This window comes from Mastomys coucha, unplaced genomic scaffold (assembly GCF_008632895.1).
Source record: "Mastomys coucha isolate ucsf_1 unplaced genomic scaffold, UCSF_Mcou_1 pScaffold23, whole genome shotgun sequence".
NCBI classification, from domain to species: Eukaryota; Metazoa; Chordata; class Mammalia; order Rodentia; family Muridae; genus Mastomys; species Mastomys coucha.
The window spans coordinates 52788805-52795994 of record NW_022196906.1 but is presented as its reverse complement, the minus strand read 5'-3'; positions in this window follow the sequence as shown (position 1 = coordinate 52795994).

Here is a 7190-nt window from a genome sequence, read left to right as displayed (position 1 = left end):
GAGAGAGAGAGGGAGAGAGAGAGGGAGAGAGAGGGGGAGAAAGAGGGGGAGAGAGAGAGGGAGAGAGCTGGAGAACACAAAATGTCTGTATTATATAGGGAGGAGCCTCTGGGGTTGGAAAGTTCAGGGTTGAGGGCAGAGTATGTCAGGGATTCTGGGAGAACCTGGAGGCCAGGTCTGCTTTGATATTTAAAATATGTACCTCAGTCTCTAGTTCTGGAGTCTGAAACCAAACAGATGGGGAGGGCCCAAATGTCAAAAGAGGGCTGTGGGTGTCTGAAATAGACTAGAGGACAAGACCACTAATCTTGGGTGGCATAGAGCTCATCCATTCTATCAGAAACAAAGGATGAGCTCAGGAATTGCAGCAGACCCAGTCAGGGAAGAGAGGCATCATGGACTCCAAGCTAGGTGGGTCATGGAAGGCTATCCCAGCCACAGTCTTCTCAGCTGAGTGGCCTCAGACGGGTTTCTTAACATGTCTATGCCTCAGTTTGTCTCTCAGCAAAATGGGCTGCTGTGTGTTTGTGTGTGTGTGTGTGTGTGTGTGTGTGTGTGTGAGAGAGAGAGAGAGAGAGAGAGAGAATGGGGCAGGAGGCTACATGTGCACATAGTTGTTAGCTATTCTTATCTCCAGGAGTGTACAACAATGATTTCTAATTTCTGATTTCCATTAGTAAAATAATAATTTAATACAGTTTCAAATGTAAGCGTACTAACACCAACATGTTGATAGGAGTTTGTAAACATATACATATATATAAATATATATATATATACACACATATACATATATATATATATACATATATATGAATGAGAAACCATGTCTATAAAATCATTATTGCAAAAGGATAAGAAAAAGAATAAAATACAAACAGAAATTTTAGTGAGTGACCCTTTTGGTGGGGAGTGTCAAATGACCTTTTCACACGGCCACATAATAGCTATCCTGCATACCAGATATTTACATTATGATTTGTAACAGTAGCAAAATTACAGCTACTCACCCCAAGGGTTCCTCCTTCACAGACTAGTGAGTAGTTTGTAGAAATTCTGCCAGGGTAGATGCGAGAGAAGTTGGGGACAGGAAGAGGGCGGGGAACTCGACACGTGGGAGCCAGGGAGTGCTAATGTAGGTGATTAAATCATTTGCAACAATCCATTTGGAACCGCAGTGGTATCTAACACAGGGCATGATGGCAGTCCCACAAATAGAAAGGTGGCCAGGGAGGCAGCTGGAGGGACACATTCCAAGGGCACTTCCTCCTGCCCGCCCAGGTAACCCACCAGGCCCTGAAGCACCTGGCACAAGGATCAGAGTAGCTCTGTTGGCCCAAGGATGGCATCTCCTATACCCACATTACACCACTTCTACAGTTTAGCACTTGGCTTTCATTAAATGCAACTGAATTCTGCAACCCTTTAATACAGTTCCCCATGTTGTGATGCCTCCTAACCATAAAACCATTTCTGTTGCTACTTCATAGCTCTAATTTTGCTACTGTTATGAATCATAATGTAAATATCTGGTATTCTGGATATCTGTTATGTGACCCCTGTGAAAGGGTCATTGGACACACCCCACCAAAGGGGTTGTGACTCACGAGTTGAAAACCACAGCTTTAACTACTTTTCCTGTTACTATTCATTAGCTAGCTAGAACACCCGCACAGGGCAAGCCTTTGCTGTGTCTATGGTACCACTCCCGGGCTCAGGACCCAGCCTGATTCATTATGCGGCCAGTAATTGTTAGTTTCGTGAGTGGGCTTCTATTCTGTTCCTGAGGTTGACCTCCACTGTGTTCCAATCTAGGCCACAGGTGAAAGGTTAGGCCTATTCTCTCTCTGTTCTATTCCTCTTCCTTTCTTCCCCTTCCTTCTCTCCCCTCCTCCATCCTGTTTTCCACTTCCCCACCTCTCCCCCCTCCTCCCTCTTTTTTCCTTCTCTTCTTTATCTTGCCTTCTTCCCCTTCCTTTTCTCACCTCCTCTCACCCTTCCCCCCTCCCCTTTATCACTCCCTTTGCTCCCTCATTCCTTTCTTCTTCCAGTCTCACCAGTTTGATCCCTGCCACCTGGCCTTATAATGACTTCTTGGGAGGGAGCCTGCTTTCCTGTCCTCAACCTTGCCTGACCTCTACAGAGCAAGTCTGCAGATGAAGAATCCAGAAGGGGCTGTCGAGGAGGGACACAGGAGGGCCTAGTAGCTGATCAGGCAGCACCTTCCTTGATACCCAAGACCACGTGGATGGAGCAGACAGTTAATTTGCTCCCTAATTACCAGCTTCACCGTGGACATCCTCAGAAGATGCATCGCTTCTAATTGAAACAGCAGGGTGGATTGTAGGCTCTAGGCATGCATCCTTTGCCTCTCCTGGCAGGAGCCAGAGGCAGGCAAAGGTGTTTCATTAGAAGAGAGTGGGGGAGGAGGTGGTCATAGTGCCTATTGCCTCCTAGAAGTGTTATTTGGAGACCTGCAATTTAGAAGCACAATGAAACTGCTGATGGGAGATGACCTCATGCAGGAAGGAAGGAGAGACTCCACATGGCTGCTCCTCCTCCCAGCAAGGGAGTATCTTGGCTCATGCACCCAAACTCAAAGTCTTAGGGCTTACTGGGCAGGTTGGCAGAATTCACAGTACATCCCCAAATCCGATATCCCCGTTTCCCACCTAGTTTTCTAGATTGTAAAATGACCAGTTAAAAGACTACATTTCCCAGGATCCCTTCCAGATAGGCCGTCAGTGATATTGTAGGGTGTATTTTCAAGGAGATGTTGCAGGGAGGATTTGAGGGAATTTCCTCCAGTGGAATATGTGCAGATGACATATTGTTATTTTAAGATTTATTTATTTATTTTATATTTATGAGTATACTGTATCTGTCTTCAGACATACCAGAAGAGGGCAACGGATCTGTTACAAATGGTTGTGAGCCACTATGTGGTTGCCGGGAACTGAACTCAGGACCTCTGGAAGAACAGTCAGTGCTCTTAACCGCTGAGCCATCTCTCCAGCCCCTAACATATTATTATTTTTTTCAGGTTTTTATTTCTGCTTCTTATCCTGGTTGTCACTATGGTGGTTGGAGCTTATACAAACATCTTGGGGCCTTGAAGTTGAAAGTTGTCTATTAGAAGTGAGGTTATCATTCTAAACCTCTATCTAGAAGGAACCTGAACTCTTGATCAGCATATTGCTGTGGACTATTTGTCTCTAGATCTGTTTTGTTTTGTTTTGTTTTTGACACTGGGTTTCTCTGTTTAGTTCTAGCTGTCTTGGAACTTGATCTATAGAAGAGGCTAGCCTAAAAACTCAGAGATCTTCCTGTCTCTGCCTCCCAAGTGCGGGATTAAAGGTGTGTGATACCATGCCTGGCATAGATCTGTTTGTTTGTTTGTTTGCTTGCTTGCTTGCTTGGTTCCTTTTTTTTTTCTTTTCCTCTTTTTTTTTGGTTTTAGAATAAACTTTTTATATGATTATGTCACTGTAGCTAGGTTCTGTCACTAGCCAATTTATTCAAATCCTAGCAAGTGCCCTTACCTTTTGAGAATGTGGAAGATGGGTCTGGAGGCCCTATATATGCACTGTACATGAATGGGACACTGTTTTGCGTATGATTTTAGTGTGGAGAAGGCTGGCTATCTCTGAGTAAGGAGATTTCACGATTGTCTTAGTTGGCAGCCCAAGGCCTGGGTCACTGTTGCTTACTGCTTTGGGGCCTCTGGGAGCAAACTCATGACCTGACCTGTGGTGTCTGTTTTATTGACAGCCCTTTTGCTTTTATTACTGTTAAATTAAAATTCTGCACTGCATAATAGAAAAGATAGTAGACTGTGTCCTTGCCAAGTCCTGGGGGACACCAGATTCCCACAGATTGGCTTGTCATCAGTATGGACGGCAACTCTCTGGGCTTCAGAAAGGGCTGGGCAGAGGCATTCTGTACAGAGAGAGGGTGGACAGTGGGACATGGAAAGGACTCCTTGGAGATGGGAGGAGCCATAAGTCCAGAGGTGCGGACTTAGTGCAGCAAGCTTTGAGAGAAGCTATGGAACACAAAGGTACTAGTGAGGAGGCCCAAAGGGAATTTACCTGTTTCCCATGGGGGAGGGTGGACAAGAGGCATGGCCTCACCTGATGATATAGGGACCATAGCATATCAAATCCTAATAGGAGATGAAGTGTGAATTCAAAACCTTTTCCCCTTGAGAACAGAAAAACCTTGTCTGTGGGGATTACCCAGCAGGATCCGAGATCAGAGACATCAGGGCCACTTCTGGGGCCAGGATACCATCTGGTGTATCATATAAATGTATCATATAGAGATATATCTACCTCTATATGAGTTTGTGTCCGTGAGGCTGTGCAGAAGTCATCCATGTTGTGCTCTGCCTCACCTCTCAGAAGAGCAGGAGGCCTTGAACTCAGTCTTCAGGTCTCACTCTGCCAGGAGTTCCCCTGACTGTGTGCTTGACCCCCCTACAAGATCTCCAGGCTCTTTGGCTATCAGAGATGTCAGGAATTGAGGCTGCGGAGGACAAATGACTGGTACTATTTCTTCCTGCCTCAAGGAGAAATTGCTTGGATGCTGCCAAGGGTCCCTCCTCCCATGGTCAACCACCCCGAAACTCTTCCTCCTCCTGTCACCTGTCCTCCCCCTCTCACATTCCCACCGTGACAGAGGTCAGGGAGATATAAACAACCCACAGTTTCCAATTAATTTTTAATTGCCACTTGAAATTCTTAATTGCAGCTGAAACACTATCTGTAATGGAGGCCTGGGGTAGGGGTAGGGTGGGGGTGACCCAGTTAGAGGTGTTGAACCAGTAGGAGAGGGCCAGAAGGCAGCCTGATCAGTGACCCTAGGAGCCCCTAGAGTCATGCCTCTGCCTCTCAGGGGCCAGAGGCCTAGGCTCCAGCCTGTCCCTGGGCGGGAAGTCTGGAGCAGCACCATCTGTCTGTCTTATTAGAGTAGTAGAGGGTCCTGACAAGACAGTGCTGCAGGTTCTCCTTGGTCAATTAGACCCCTTGCCAGAGTGGCCCCAGGAGCTTCCTGGGAACCCTTATAGGAGATCTGAGAAGTTCCCACAGAGCCTCAGCCTTACACAGGAGGTCCCAGGCAGGGTTGGATCAGCTGGCTCCTTGACACCCACTCTGTTTGGGGAAGTGAGAGACTGTACTGCTCAGAGGCTCTTCAGGCTGGCTAGTGATCTGACAACAGGAGAAGCTGCTGTTCTTCTTGTCCACACTGCTCTAACCTGGCCCTCCCCAGCTAGATTGCTGTGGCCTGCCTAGTCTTCCATACATCACCTTCTTGCTGCAGGTCATAGACATAAATTCTACTCTCAGTTGCACCAATGATTCCATTGTCCCACATGGTATTAGTCCTTATTTGAGCCTCAGTTTCCCTCTCCTCTACCTAGCGGTAGCCGGGGTCACTTAGTGATGTGGGCAGGACGGGAGCTATTTGAATCAGGAAGGGGCTAAGGATAGACAACCTGTCCAGAGGTGGTAAGATCTAGCCTAGCTACTGGCTGGGGTGAGGTGAGGCATCCACACAAATTGCTGGAAGCAAGGCCTACTGTAGCCTTCCGTCTGCCTTCCTCTTCCAGACATGCATTTACAAACTTTTGGTTAAGACAGCTGGTTCACCATAGGCGCCAGTACCTGAGACTTGACAGCTAGTGACAACAGAAGCCTGTGTAGAACAGCTTGAACATCTGCTGGAGTTGTAGGGCAGGTGGAGTGGGGGGCTGGGGTTGTGATGAGGCAGGGGCTATGGCTGCAGTCAGGATAGAATCTGGCCAGGGTCAGGGCCTGGAAAAGCAGGAGGACTTGGAGAGGATGGGCTTTCCTGGGGAGCAGGGGAGCACTCTACGGGTGAACCTCTGTTGAATGAATGAGTGAAGGAATTTATGAGCAAACAGAAGCCAGAATTGGGTTACAAAGCAGAATTTAGTAAGCTACTAAGTGTGGTCACTATTCTGACTCTAAGGGCTCTTAGGAACAGATCACAGCTGAATGTCCCTCCGTTCCCTAGAAGTTGCACCACTCTAGGGACATGGTGACTGACTTTATAACCTTTCTTGCTTGGATACTCTCTGGCAGACTCCCTAACCACCACCAGTGAGCTCTATGGTAGCCTCAGAGGTCTGGATTTCAATGCAGTCCAATAGAACAGCCTTGAGTGAGTTGGGGAGATACTGCTAAGAGACAAAAGGACGACTTCAGCTCCTGCCTGGGCTGCTGGAACTCAAGTCTCTCTAGGTTAACAGTCCTGTCACTGAGCCCAAAGCATGGGCAACTCACTGTCCTGGCCTCTGGGCACAGGCTCCTCTGGCTTTCCACTCTGGCTGTGATTCTTTTGTCTGAGCAGGGTGGCTGCATCCCCCTGCTTGCCTGCTCCCAGTCCTCCCTCTGTAAGACTCCTCCCTCTCTCCCTCTTCCCCCACTTCCTTGGATGTAAGGATCTCGTGAGTCACTCCACTTTGAGCTGCCAGATGCCAGATGCAGTTGGACTCAGAGAGGAAGCCAATTTTCCCCTCCTTATTTAAACAGAGCCCTGGACTAATGGAAGCCCCTAACGCTGCCATCCCTGCATTTTTCAGTAGGGTGGGAATAGCTGCATAGAGGATGCTCACCACTTCCCAGGTTCTGTCTGACTGCCCTCCACCCCCTAAGCTTGGCGAGCTTGTCTTGCAGCCAGGAGACAAGGCACCAGGTCAGCCTACTGTAGCTCAGGGCATGCTCAGAGAAGACTCCCATTACCAGGACACTCAAAGCTTTTTTGATCAAAGCCCAGGTTAATCCTCAGGGCATCATCGAAGGAGTTTTCAGGAAGATCTTCCTCGGTCCCTAGCACTGTGCTGGTGTTGTGGGGGAGACAGGAAAATAAAGATCCTTGTCTTCAAGGAATCGTCTGTTTAGAGAGAAAAAAAAAATCATACAAAATAGTGGTTCCTGTTTCTCTTCTTGGATCTCCTTCCAGACACGACCTCATTTAATTACCACAGCTCCTCCACGTGAGGGAAACTTTGAGGCATGAAGAGGCTCTGAAAGACTGACTCATCCAGGGTCATGTCTGTGGTAGTGGGCCGATTTCTATCCCCAAAGCTTCACAGAGGAGACAGAGAGACAATTCCTAAGAGAGGAAGTCCAACAACCTTTCTCTCTCTCTCTCTCTCTCTCTCT